At 40.7% G+C, this 13,252-nt stretch overlaps 1 long non-coding RNA gene across 3 annotated transcripts in view; it reads left to right on the top strand.

Moving 5' to 3' along the window:
• Window positions 1–13,252, top strand: part of LOC118530228 (uncharacterized) — a 117,840-nt gene that overhangs the window by 27,875 nt on the left and 76,713 nt on the right. For all 3 annotated transcript variants that reach the window (XR_013441415.1, XR_013441416.1, XR_013441414.1), the window contains exons 2-3: window positions 9,937–10,111; window positions 10,877–10,984. This is a non-coding gene — a long non-coding RNA (uncharacterized LOC118530228). The remainder of the gene's footprint in view (window positions 1–9,936; window positions 10,112–10,876; window positions 10,985–13,252) is intronic.

Below are 13,252 nucleotides of genomic sequence, written 5' to 3'. Positions count from 1 at the left end.
AGAAGAAACTCAAAGTAGGAGTCATAAAAAAGAAACAGAAGTAAAGCCCCAGGGACTATCAGACCCAAATACAGACCCTAAGAACTGAGCAGGGACTTTAATGTTCACATAAGGGAACAGGATACATAAACTTGTACCTGTGCAGGGAGGGGAGCTTGGGACAAAGGTCCTTATCAAAGCTGGGAATTGGAGGCTTGCCTCGGGTATGAAAGGGATCAGAACAACTTTGCCCCGATCCCGGAAAGCTATAAAGAAGGTTGTCGTCTTCTTGGGGGCAGTGGTCAGCAAAGGTATTTGTAAATGCGTGAGCAAATCTAAATAAAGGAGAAAACAAAATTATTCCAAACCCGCGTCACATGGCAGATATGAAGTCCACACTTCGATTGCCCACAATGTACAGGAACGTGAAGCTTAGAAGTAAACATAAATATTAGTCCACCGTCAGTGAAAACTCTGGGACCTTGACCGAAGGAAATGCACTGGGGGTGGGAGGGAAACCCAGTGTGACCTGCCAGTAAAAAATCGCAGACCACACAAAGGAAGGAACCATGTGAGGATGAGTCAACAGGTAAAACAAGTGGTACCTCGGGTCCTGGACATAAGAGATCATTGGGGAAAACGCTGTAATATATGCTTAAAATTATTCAGGAGAAAACTACAAAAAAAAGTACAAGAGAAAAATTACTCAGGAGACAGAAGAAAGAATGTATTGCAAGATAGGATCCTGCGAGATAAAAAGTGGATTTGTAAAAGGGCCAAATAGAACTCCAGGAGATGACAAAATTAAAATAAAAACCCCAATAGAGAGAGGTAAGCAGGAGATTTGATACAGATGAATGGAGAATGTGCCAGTGGACAGAGCTCATAAATTCATCCACAGAGGCCAAGAAATGGGGAGGGGTGGGGTGGAATTACCCCCAAAGATAAACTGATGGAAAATCAGAGAGGTTAAGAAACATGGAGGAATGAACCAGAAAGCTCAGCAGATACCTGATAAAAGTTCCAGGTAGAAGAGACATTACTTGAAGGGAGGCAATATCTGGTGAGATAACAAATGAGTATTTTTTAATTTTGATTTTTAATTTTTTTATGATTTTATTATTTTTTTATGATTTTATTTTTAAGTTATCTCTACACCCAGCATAAGGCTCGAACTCACAACCTTGAGATCAAGAGTCACAAGCTCTATCGATTGAGCCACCCCTAAATGAATATTTTCTTCTTCCCTTCTTTTTTTTCTTTTAAAGTAGAATCCACACCCAGCCTGGAGCCCATCAGGACCTGAACTGAGATCAAGTCGGATGCCTGACCAGCTGAGCCACCTAGGCACCCCAAAATGAATATTTCTTTTCTTTTTTTTTTTTTTTTTAAAGATTTTATTTATTTGAGAGAGAGAGAGAGAGCACGAGCCAGGGAGAGGGGCAGATGGAGAGAGAGAAGCAGAAGCAGGGCTCAATCCCAGGACCCTGAGATCATGACCTAGCCAAAAGCAGATGCTTAACTGACTGGGCCACCTAGGCGTCCCCAAAATGAATTTTCTTAAAGCAAAGAATGATTTGCAGATGCATACCAAGTTAGGAACAGAATAAATACAAATAAATCCACACTTAAACACATTGGAGCAAAACTGCAGCACACCAAAGAAAACCAGAAAATCTTAGAAACAGGCATAGAAAAGATATGCAATAAAATGTCATAAATAGGACTCTTTCTGTCTCTACTTCTGCAGAGGCCACCTAAGGCCAATTGCAAAATAATAAGGAGCAAGTCCTCCCTCATTACAAAGAGAGGTAACAAGAGTACCTATGCAGCTCATAGTCAGGAACAGGGGATTACACAGGCTATGCCTGCCAGGAGGCAGGGATTACTAGAAGCCATGTGAGACTGCCTTTCACAGAGATCTTTATATATCTTAGGTACATGTCCTTTGCTGTATCTTTTTTTTTTTTTTTTTTTTGAGAGAGAGAGTGCATGTGTGAGACCAGGGGGGAAGGGCAGGGGAGGAGGAAAAGATAGAATCCTAAGCAGGCTCCACGCCCAGCCCAGCGCAAAGCCCCACACCAGGCTCAATCTCACGACTCTGGGATCATGACCTGAGTTGAATGAAATCAAGAGTTGGATGCTTAACCCACAGAGCCACCCAGGTACCACTCCTTTGCTGTATCTATGTATCAGAAATAATCTCCAGCTTTGCATCTTGCCTAGTCTCTCTCTCTTAATGATATCTTTTGATGAGCAGAAGGTTTTTAATTTTAATGTAACCCAATTTATCGTTAGTACATTTTGTGTCCTCTTTAAGGAATCTCTGACTACCCCCAAAGTCATGAAGATGTTCCTCTATGCAATCTTTCAAAACAGGTTGGCAAATTTTTCCTGTTAAAGGCCAGATAATAAATATTTTAGGTTTTGTGGGCCAGTCACTGTTGCAACAACTACTCAACACCACCATGATAGAGTGAGACCACCATATACAATGTGTGAATGAATGGGCACGGTTCTGTTCCAATAAAACTTTATTTGCAAAGCAGGTTTCAGCTTGATTTGACCTGTGGGTTTTAGTTACCTCTGGCCTACATGTTCCAACTGCTAACATTTTGCTAATTTTTTTGTGTGTACACATTCTTTCTCTCTTTCAGCTAGAAGACAGATAGATGGATAGATAGATAGATAGATATGCATATATTTTGCTGATAAGTTGTATAAGCTCATACATCATGACACTTCTTTTTTTTTTTAAAGATTTTATTTTTTTTATTTATTCATAAGAGACACAGAGAGAGAGAGAGGCAGAGGGAGAAGCAGGCTCCCCGCCGAGCAGGGAACCCAATACGGGACTCGATCCCAGGACCCTGGGATCATGACCTGAGCCGAAGGCAGACGCTTAACCATCTGAGCCACCCAGGCACCCCATCATGACACTTCTTATCTAAATTCTTTAGAACAGTTTCCCAGCCTTTTATTTTTGTCTTTCATAATGTTCACAATTTCTAAGACCATTTGTTAAGCAGAATCTCACTCAATGTAGATTCATCTGATGGATTCCTGATGTTTATATTTAGAATCAACATTCCTGGTGGAATAATTTTTGTGTGATAAAATATGCCTCAGGCATCACAGTGGGAGACGAATGATGTCATTTTGGCTTACTGGTGATGTTAATTCCAATCACTTGGTTAAGACGGTGTTTGCCAGATTGTAAATTATTCTTTATCTTTTGTAATTAATAAATAAATCTGTGGGTCAATACTTTGACATTGTGTGAATGTTCTGTCTGCCAATGATCTTTTACTCAATGATTCTTAAATCTATTAATCTTCTTGCTTGAGTTATTGCTATGGTAATTTATGCCCCTTTTATTTTATTGCCTATTACACTGGCTAGGAAATATAATATGATGTTCAGTAAGTGTGGATAGTAGGAGTCTGTGTCTCTATCCTGATCTCAGAGGGAAAATGTTCATTATTTCACCATTAAATACAACGTTAGTTGTAGTTTTGTTTGTTTGTTTTAGTCATTCTTTATCATCTAGAGAGGGTTTTTTTGTTTGTTTTTTTAAAGAATCATGAATGGGTGTTGGATTTTACTAAATTTTTTTTTTCTGCATCTATCAAGATAATTATATAATTTTCCTCCTTTTTTTATGTTAATACTGTGAGTTATATTGATAAGATTTTCAAATTTTAAACCAACATTGCATTCTTGGAATAGAAATTTATTGGTTCATTTTCAAATATGGAAACATTTTTAGTTATATCTTTTTTTAAGATTTATTCTATTTATTTTATTTTTTTAAAGATTTTTATTTATTTATTTCACAGAGAGAGAGTGCACAAGTAGGCAGAGCGGCAGGCAGAGGGAGAGGGAGAAGCAGACTCCCCACCGAGCAGGGCTAGATCCCAGGACTCTGGGATCATGATCTGAGCCGAAGGCAGCTGCTCAACAGACTGGGCCACCCGGGCACCCTTATTCTATTTATTTTAGAGAGAGAAGACACAAACGGGAGAGGCAGAGGGAGAGGGAGAGAGAGAATCTCAAGCAGACTCCATGCTGAGTGTGGAGCCTGACTGGGGCTCGACCTCACAACCCTGAGATCATGACCTGAACCGAAACCAAGAGTCAGATGCTCAACCTACTGAGACACCCAGGCGCCCCAGTTATATCTTTCTTAATTCCTAGCTTAATTCCACTGTGGCCAGAAAACATATCCTGAATGATTAAAATCTCTGAATTTTAATGACACCTGCTTTATGGACCAACATATAGTGAATTTTGATAGATGTTTCTTATACACTTGAATACAGATGTATATATGTAGTCTACTATTGTGAGGTACAGAGTTCTATATATCCCCAAAGATTCAAATACATTAATCACATTGTTCAGACTCTTTATGTCCCTCCTGATATTTTTCCCACTTGATCTAGGATATATTTTATCCCTATTTCTTACCTTAAAGTCTACTTTGCCAGATGTTGATATAACCACACCAGCTTTCTTTTGCTTAGTGTTTTTATGGTTTTGATATTTATGTCTCTGGCATGCAACTTCTCTTTGTTCTTAGAGTGTGCCTCTTATAAGTAGCATATAGTTGGATTTCACTTATTTTAATCCAGTTTGAAAACATTATTGACCTTTTTTTTTTAAAGATATTTTTATTTATTTGAGAGAGGGAGAGACAGGCAGAGCACCAGCAGGGGGAGGGGCAGAAGGAGAGGGAGAAGCTAAGCAGGGAGCCCGACACGGGGCTGGATCCCAGGACCCTGAGACCATGACCTGAGCCTAAGGCAGATGCTTAACTGACTGAGCCACACAGATGCCCCTATTATTGACCTCTAATGTGGCTAGAGATATGGATATATTGCAGTTTATATTTACCATTTTATTATTTGTATCCTGTTTGTCCTATGTCTGTCCTATGGTCCCTCTCTCCTTTCTTTCCATCTTTTGGACTCATCCAGTACATTTTTCATCTTTCTATCTCCCACTGGCACTACCACCCATTTAAATACTGTTGACACAAAGCAGTTTCTTGCCATTCTACAGGCAATGATAAGACTTAAGAGCTGAAACTCCATTTATTCCTGCTGCTTTTTGTGTTATCGTTGTCATGTATTTTATTTCTGCATATATTTCAGTCCTATAAAATGTTATTATTGTTGTTTTGTGTAGTCAGTATTTACCTAGACTTACCCACATTTTCCCACTTCCTTTGCTCCTCATTTCTACTTGTGTTTGTGTGCATCCACATGGCATCATTTTCCTTCCAGCTGAAGAATTTCCATCAGTATTTCTTTTCTTTTTTGTTATTGAGGTATAATTGATTGTAACAGTTTCAGGAATACAACCTAATGATTCAATACTTGTATATATTTTGAGAAGATCACCATAGTAAGAATAGTTAACATCCATCACCATACATAGTCAACTTTTTGTTTTTCTTGTAGTGAGAACTTTTATTTTTATTTATTTTATTTTTTTAAGGATATATTTTTATTTACTTGTCAGAGAGAGAGAGCGCACAAGCAGGGGGAGCGGAAAGCAGAGGGAGAAGCAGGCTCCCTGCTGAACAAGGAGCCCGATGCGGGACTGGATCCCAGGACTCTGGGATCATACTCAAGCAGAAGGCTGATGCCCAACCTACTGAGCCACCTAGGCGCCCCTAGTGAGAACTTTTGAAAGCTACTCTCTTAAGAACTTTATATATGAAATACACTATTATTAACTGTGGTCACCATGCTGTACGTTACACCTGCATGGCTTGTTTATTTTATAACTAAAAGTTTGTACCTTTGACTCCCTTCACCTATTTTGGGCACCCCCCCCCCCAATCTGTTCTCTGTATCTATGAGATCACACAGTACTTCTCTTTCTCTGTCTGACTTATTTCACTTAACATAATGCCCTCAAGGTCCATCCATGTTGTTGCAATTGGCAAGATTTCATTCCTTTGTATGGCTGAATAATATTTCATTGTGTGTATATATACTGCATTTTCTTTATCCATTCATCCATTGGTGACTCTTAGGTTGTTTTCATATCTTAGCTATTGTAAATAATGCTATAATGAACATGGGAATGCATATACCTCTTTGTGTTAAGTGTTTTCTTTTTCTTTGTATAAATACCTAGGAATGGAATTGCTGGATCTCAGTATTTCTTTTCTTTTCTTTTTTTTAAGATTTTATTTATCCAGAGAGAGCACAAGCAGGAGGAAGGGCAGAGGAAGAGGGATAAGCAGACTACCTGCTCAGTGGGAAGCCCGGTGTGGGGCTCCATCCCAAGACTCTGAGATGATGACCTGAGCCAGAGTCAAATGCTTAACTGACTGAGCCCCCCAGGTGCCCCTCAGTATTTCTTTTATTATGGACTTACTGGTGACAAATGCTTTCCATTTGTCTTTATTTGGAAATTTGTTCATTTCATGTTTGCTTTAGAAAAAAAATTTTTTGTGAGATCTAAAATTTAGGTTGTTAGATATAAAATTTATTTTCTTTTATTACTTAAAACATGTCATTCCATTGTTTTCTGGTTTCCAACATTTTTGATGCATCTTAATATTCTTTCTGAGGTAATTTTCTTCTTTTCTCCCACTGAGAACAAATAGAGAATACGAGCAAAAATCTGTTTGAAGACATAAGACAGATACCAAGACACTGAAGAATTATAGGGCAAAAATCTGGAACAGGAAGGAAAGTCAGAGAATTGAGCTCAGTATTTGTGACCGCTTTCTCCTGGAGGCATTTTTCTCCTGCAGATTTTGGAAGGAGCAGCTAAGAATCTAAGAAGAGCTCTCCTCTGACTCAGAAATCTAGAAGGACAAAAAATGGAGGTCATGACCTGCCAAGGATGGGGAGTTCCCTGGTAACCCTCACCTAAGCTTGGGGTTGAGACCCTGAAGAACTATATCTTAGAAGAATGGTTAAATCAGAAATAGGCTGGTATTGAATCATCTCAGTATTTGATTGGGTTAAGGTGATCTGGGGATTGCTAATACCTTAGCCCTAGCCTGTTAGAGGCAAATATAAGTCTCTCTGGAGGAAGATAGCATCATCCAAAACCTAACATCAACTTTCCCATCCTTCAAATGTAATGTTCCACACAATAAAAATTAACCAGTCACAAGGGGAGACAATATAACATGGCAAAAAACACAAGAGAAGCAATACAAATAGAAATACATCTACAGATAACAGAGTGTCAGATAAGATTTAAAATGTTCAGGAAAAATTTTAAAAACATGAGAATTTTGACAGATGAATGGAAAACATGAAAAGAACCAAATGATAATTTCAGAAGAAGAAAATATAATAGCTGAAATTAAGAGCTCAGTGGGTGATTTTAAGAGCAGATTAGACTCAGATGAAAAGAGAATTATTAAATGAAAAACCAAAAGAAAATATCCACACTGAATCCCACAACAAGAGTAACAAAAATGAGAAAACAGAAACAAAGAGTATGAGGCCTAAGGCATATAGTGAAAAAGTCAACATATATATTATGTTGGAGTTTGGAAAAAGGAAGTGATGAGGGGCAAAAAGGAATGTCTGAGAATTAAAAATAAACAAAAAAACCCCTGAACCATGAAAGACATCAAGCCACAGATGTAAGAAACACTAAAAATTTTAGGTACCATAAATATAAATCAAACTGTATCTAAGCATATCACAGTAAAACTGCTAAAAAACAGGAAGAGAGAAAAATCTTGCAAGTAGCAAGAGAGGAAACAATGCGAGTAACAGTTGATTTTTCAACAAAACAGTGGAAGCCAGGAGCCAGGAGGATGAGATCTTCAAAGTTCTCGAGTAAAATAAGCAACTGCTGGTTTTGGCTGGACTCACTCAGACATCTGGAGCTGCCTGGGGGTGGTTCTACTACTTCTGTCTCTCATCCTCTTCTTGGGTCTAGCAGGCTAACTTGAGAATGTTCTTTTCAAGGTTAAGGGCAGAGACACAAGAGAGCAAGCAGATATGCGTGAGCATCCTTTAAGCTTCGGCTTATGCCACATTCACAAGAGCCCATTGGCCAAAGCGAGCCACGTGACTATACTCCTATTCCAAGAACACGGAAGTATGTTCTGCCACTCGATAGGAAGGGCTATGAACTCATGTGGGAAAGTGCAAGGCTAGAAGAAGGGGAGAGGAATTGGAGCCATCGATGTAATGCCCCGCAAAGTAACTACTGAAAAAGAGCTATACCGATTCATTTTTATAGGCTGTGTTCTCTGGACCGAAATGAATCAGGAATACCCACCTAAATAATTCTAGCTGTTGTATAAGAAGTGTTCAAACACGTTTTCAGTTTATATTTTCAGAAAGCAGATGTTTCATACTGCAGGTGCTTTAACGAAACTCTAGGAGAAACTCCTTTTGCAGGACAGGAGGTAAATTAAGAGAAGGGGAAAAAATTGTGTTTGCTCTTTAAAACAAGAGAGTGATGGTAAATTGGGATGAAGTAGAACAATTAGACATGGATTTGGGTAACATTTTTGTGACCCAGACTAGTAAAAAGCACTATGTAGAATTAAGGGAGAAGATCTAAAAAAAATATATATGGAAGCTACTCCTTCCCAGGCTTCCCATTGCTACATTGGACCTATAATCCCAAAAGAATATGGCAGAGGAGGCATAACAATGATTCAGATTTCAGTGTATTAAGACACTGAAGCTATTCCCCCCGCCTTCTATTCAGGAAGAAGAAAACAAGGTGGGTTCCAGTACATTTGGGGTGGGTCACTTGTACTTGGTAATATAGGAGTAGAGCAGAGGGAAATGGCCAGGAGAAAGAGAAATTAGCCAAAGGGGTCCTTGGAAGGACTTCCTGGGCATCACAGGCAGTATGAGGTAAAGCAGTGCTTGTCCATGACCAGCCCCTGAACAGTAGCTAGCTGCCCAAGCATAAACTTCCTTTAAGATTTGTGTGCTCTTTAAAAATTCATGTAAAGTTTTGGGGCGCCTGGGTGGCTCAGATGGTTAAGCGTCTGCCTTCGGCTCAGGTCATGATCCCGGGGTCCTGGGATCGAGCCCCACATCGAGCTCCTGGCTCAGCCGGGAGTCTGCTTCTCCCTCTCCCTCTGCCTCTCCCACTGCTCATGCTCTCTCTCTCTCTCTGTATCTCTGTGTCTCAAGTGAATAAATAAAATCTTAAAAAAAAAAAAATTCATGTACATTTTTAAAAATCATGTGAATTTTTCCTCCTGCATAATAAATATGTTTGTTTTTTAATAAAAATGTTTTAGCTTACTAATCTTAAGGTAATATTCAAGACTTAAGAAGAAGTGGCATATCTATGCTTTGGCTTTGAGTATTTTCTGGCACATGAAGTTATATCCGTTAGGGCTAGGGAGTTCTGTTTAAGAATCTCAGGTGATAGTGTTGACTTGGGGGTCAGCAGGACTGTATTTTACTCTTGTTTTTGCTCAGTTCATGCTAGTTTTGGAGACGTTATTTGGATTCTAAGAAGAGATCTCAGTTTCCTTGCCTGTAGGCAGAGATTGGTCTAGACCATTGCTAAGGGTTCCTTCCAGTTCTGAGCCTCCATGAATCTCTTCCAGGTCCTCAACTAAATTCACCCTCGGTGTTTGCCTATGGGCAGACATTCTTGCTGAGTGCTGCTCCCATCACCGAAGCATGTCTGGGGCTCATTTTACCAACCCATTGTAGAGGAAAGAGCCGATTTTCCCTGACAAGCTGACCATACAGATTGGTAGAGTCCTCTTTACATGCAACCAGGCACAGTTTCTCATTAGAAGACAATACAGACGCTGCGGACAATGACAGGAGAGGAATGTATGTGTCCCAAACAATCAAATTAGAGACAATGCTGAATTTTTTTCTGTAATAGATCAAATTAACATACTTTTCATGGGGGAGATGGGTGGACTTTGGCCTACTAACAGATGCAGGGCTTTTTGGTTTGTTTGTTTTTGTCTGATTCCAGCAGCTTTGAAACTGAGCATGGAAATGAGACACCTGCATTAATAAAACAACAAAGTGCGTTTGGACACTTAAACTAAAGAAAAGAAATCGGACCTGGGAGTGAATTACTTATTTATGGCATCTCCTGTCAAGCTGTGTGAGGCCTGGGATGATCTCTTTGTTGGTCCTTAAGGCAAGTCTGTGTGTGTGTGTGTGTGTGTGTGTGTGTGTGTGTGTGTGTGGTGCTCTGTGGTGGCTTATGGTTTAGGTCAATGGTGAGTTGGCTGTGGGAGCCATTTTGTCCAAAATGTCGGTACAAGGAAATGTGCTCCCTCTCCCTCTTTTCTTGAAGGCGTTCTGGAATCCAGCTCATGATAAGCAGCAGATATGCTCAGGGATTTCATGAGATGGTATATCCAGGGGTCAGGGACAAAATTAAATCAAAATGAAACAAGGCCAACAGTCTTAAGTCTGAGAAAGTCCTGAGGAGCTATGACAGCCCGATTTCTTGCATCTGTTATAAGTGACCTGGGAATAGTGTGAGTGAGTACAGGGCATTGGGCAGAACTTCTCTGCCAAGGAGCTCAAAATACAGAATGACCTAAATGGTCTCATTCATCTCTGGTTTCTACCTACAGGGGTTCTCACATAACCTTGTTTGATGTCATTTAAATAAAGATCACCTTGAGTCTGATGTGCTCTCTTAGAATAGAAGAATTTCACAATTTCAAATGGATTCTTAATAGGGTTTTTATGTATATGCATATGTGCGCTATGAAACATAAGTCTTGCTATTATATATCCATGCCTCCAAGTTTACTTAAACACAAACTCGTTGTTGTTGTTGTTGCATATGGGCACATCCCATATGGACAACATTTATAAGAGCACACACAACTTTTGTCTTGGTATAAAATCACTTCTGCCATAGAGCATTTTCGCCTTGTCTTATAACTAGGAAGAAAGGGTCAAATTATAAAAGGGATAGAAGAGAATCCCTCAGAAGAAAGGCCAGTCTTCCCAGCAGAACATTACCAAGAAGTCATGCTCTCCCACTCTGATCTACAAAGGTAGGATGAGCAACCTTCTCATGGTGCTGACAACAGAGGATATGGGGGCCCAGCACTGGGAAGACATCAAAGGATCACCAAGACCTGAGAGTCAGAGGGTATTAGAGATGTGGTTGTCAGTTGCACGGCTGATGGGGCAGGTGTCTACTGGGTTCTTAGGTAGGAAGGCCAGCAAAACCAGAAAGATCTGAACCCTAAGACCACTGCTTGTTGACAAGGCCCAAGATGGAATTCCTGATAGAAAACCAGGGGTGAGGGGTGGGGTGTCCCTTCACCTCCGGAGAGCAGCCCCATCATACAGCTGCCGTGTCCACTAAACCTCTCCTAGTCCTGGTCCCTTCTAGTTATCCAAGTTGACCAGCTCTTTTCCTTGCCACACTTTCCTCCTTAGCTCTCCTAGGCTTCAAGATCAATTATTTCAAGCAAGTTTTCAGCACCACCCAGTTTTCTCTCCCCACTGATGCCACCCACCTCCTCTGATCCAGTCCATCCCTAAGTAGGATGAGCCCAACCATTCATTTCTTCTGTTCCTGGCCCTGAGGTGAGGGTTTCAAGAAGAAACCCTCAAACCAAAAGCAAAACCTACACCCAAAGCTAGACCAGGACTGGCTCCACCACCTTTGTAGAATTCTTAGCCCATTCTTGTCTTCTCATCGCTGCCTGGCAAATTCACCCATTTCCAAAGGCAACAATTTCAGAAGATCATTTCTGATCTCAAATCCTGAATCTACCCTGTTCCTGTCACTCTCAACAGAGGGCTCTGATTCCTGTTTCACTGAGAATAATAAGAGGTCACTACGTGGCCACAGTCCCCTTCAAACATCCTCCCTCCAGCCCCACCTACAGCTGTCTTTCCTTTCTCCATTTAGAGAGTTGTTTCCCTGTCCCCCTTCCAGACTCCCCTTCCCATGCACTCCCAATTCTCAACTGCTTGGTGCTTGTTTTATCAGTTATTTGTCTCTTACATATTTTCAGTGTCCTTATTCAATTTTTCCCTCATTCTCTTGACATAGTCAAATCACTGCCATTACTTAAAACAACAAAAATCTCTACATCTTTCTTCTGTGGTCACAAAGAGCTTTTCTCTTCTCTTCTTCACTACCTCATATAACAAAGTTATATGTTTTCTCAACTCACTGGGGCCTCGCATTAACCCCATCATGGTAATGGAAGGGATGGTCCGTGGTCACACCCGGATGAACGTCCATAGCTTCCCTCCCAGTGAAGTGGAAGGAAAGTGCGGACGACCTTGCTCGACAGATTGTAGTGGACCCTGTTGTTACCATGCAGATCCCCCCTTCAGGATGGAGGCACTTGCTTCCCAGCTGCTGGGAGTTCCCCACCGAGAGCTTACCCCTGAGTCCTTCCCCAGTGATTGCTCTCAGCAGAAGGGAGCCCCTCACTCAAGGTCACTCTCCACTCCAGAGGCAGCCTGCATGCACTAACTTGTTGATCTGGGGTCAGTACCAGACCCCTTTGCCTCAGTGAGGGACATCTTTGAAGAACCTTCCAAGCTCCAGACCTTTCCATGAGATTGACTGAAACCTTTGTTGCAACTTACTGCAAGTTTGATTTCTCCCGCAAGAGAAATTCTGTCTAGTTCAGCTCTCTTTTCTTCCCTAACAGCTGTTGCTTCCACGAGCATACTCTAATAACCGTCCTGCAAACAAATGTCTCTTTCAGAGTCTGTTTCCTGGAGAACTTCATCTAAGACACAGGGGAAACTAATTATTTCCCTGGAAAAACTGGCAACGGAGTCAGAAATTCCTCACTCTTAATCCCAGTCTTTGCCTCTTAGGCTCCTTTGCTGGTGCATCCTGATTCAGAAAACTTTGATCAGACTGAATCCAAAAATTTAATTTTGCCCAGGCAACAAATGATCTCGAGGTCTTTGTTCAATCTCTTCATTTTCTCAAATAACTTTTATCTGGAACAATACTGGATCAAAGACTCCCCCTTGGAGCCATAGTCAAATTTTTAGGAATTAAATTTTTAATGGCACTTCTCTCTCCAGGATGTGCTCCCCTCCAGGGAAGCTATGCCCTCCTCTGTCCTCCTCTCCTTTTTTGGTTCCTGCCCCCTCAAGTCCTCAAAGATTTGCTCTGTGATGAAAGTTTTAGCTTCCCCAAGTCTTCACACTACCACTCTGTGAGCATCACAGAAATAAATGGAATTCTTGGTTCTACTTTGGTCTGGACTTCCAGAACTAATGGAAACACCAGGGACTAAAAACGTGCTGTTTGTTAGGATTCTATAAAATATGCGTTT

This window comes from Halichoerus grypus, chromosome 9 (genome assembly GCF_964656455.1).
Source record: "Halichoerus grypus chromosome 9, mHalGry1.hap1.1, whole genome shotgun sequence".
NCBI classification, from domain to species: Eukaryota; Metazoa; Chordata; class Mammalia; order Carnivora; family Phocidae; genus Halichoerus; species Halichoerus grypus.
The sequence above is the reverse complement of the archived record's forward strand: the minus strand, read 5'-3'. Positions and strand labels throughout refer to the sequence as shown.